Source organism: Antrostomus carolinensis, unplaced genomic scaffold (genome assembly GCF_000700745.2).
Source record: "Antrostomus carolinensis isolate BGI_N321 unplaced genomic scaffold, ASM70074v2 scaffold4335, whole genome shotgun sequence".
Lineage (NCBI taxonomy): Eukaryota > Metazoa > Chordata > Aves > Caprimulgiformes > Caprimulgidae > Antrostomus > Antrostomus carolinensis.
Window position 1 is genome coordinate 10,453 of NW_010314070.1, and position 973 is coordinate 11,425.

Genomic DNA, 973 nt, shown 5'->3' on the forward strand with positions numbered 1-973 from the left:
CCAACAGGTATATACAGTCACTGCAGATTATAGCAGTATGTTAAGGGAAAGCATCATTAATGCTAATTTATGCTAATATTAAGGTGTTACAGACAGGGAGTAATTTCCACCTCATACATCTACCCTTGTAATGGGTATAATGCATACATAAGAGGAGCAGGCACATATCTGGGCAGCACAGTTTCAACCACGACAGCTAAATTCACTGGTACTTATGAGTCAGTCTTCACATACTTCTGGAGACACATGCATAAATAAAGTTTTTGCTTGTTTTTAATATTCTTGTACAATTAGGAGACTCGTGCATGAAATATTTTAAGCCATATAAAACTAACACAATTCATTTTTGAATAAGCATTCAAATGAACATTACTAGGTAAAAAGTAGGGCATGCTCATGTACCACAAGTTGAGAGGAAACTCGGGTAACAAGTGAAAAACTGTTTTCTTTCAATATGTCACATTAGGAGTACACAAAGAACTGCTATACTACACAGTACTACAGAACTGCACATTCTTTTGACAGCAAGTCTTTTTTAAAAAAAAAAAAAGTGTTACTTATTTTTTTTTTTCTTTCTCCCCTTTTGAGAAATGCCAATTTCACATTAGTTTGACCTCCTCCTCAAAAGATCTCCTTTCATACTACCAATCCTTTCTTCTCTCACTTAAACAAAGCAGTGTATTAGTTGAGAAGAAAAATCCTTGGTGCTATAGGGCAAGCCTGAATGCCCATGCTAAAAGCAGAGTACAATGGTGACTCTGCGTGTGGGAACACCCATGTTTTACATTGTATTAGATAGTCCACATGAAGAGAAATATTTTTCTTTCTGGTGGGGAAGAAGGAAGTGTGCTAGGTGAAGCAGAAAGGAAGAAACTGCCAGGTTTAAAGGAGAGTAATAGGGCAGCTGTATCCCCCCTTCACTAAGCTTTTTTTTTTTTCCTGTTCCCAGGAAATTCTCATCTTCAGTAACCAA

At 36.8% G+C, this 973-nt stretch overlaps 1 protein-coding gene across 2 annotated transcripts in view; it reads right to left on the reverse strand.

Annotated features, from left to right (window-relative positions):
• The window catches only part of MOSPD2 (motile sperm domain containing 2), a 23,259-nt gene that overhangs the window by 3,632 nt on the left and 18,654 nt on the right, over positions 1-973 (reverse strand). The gene's annotated exons all lie outside the window — the stretch shown is intronic.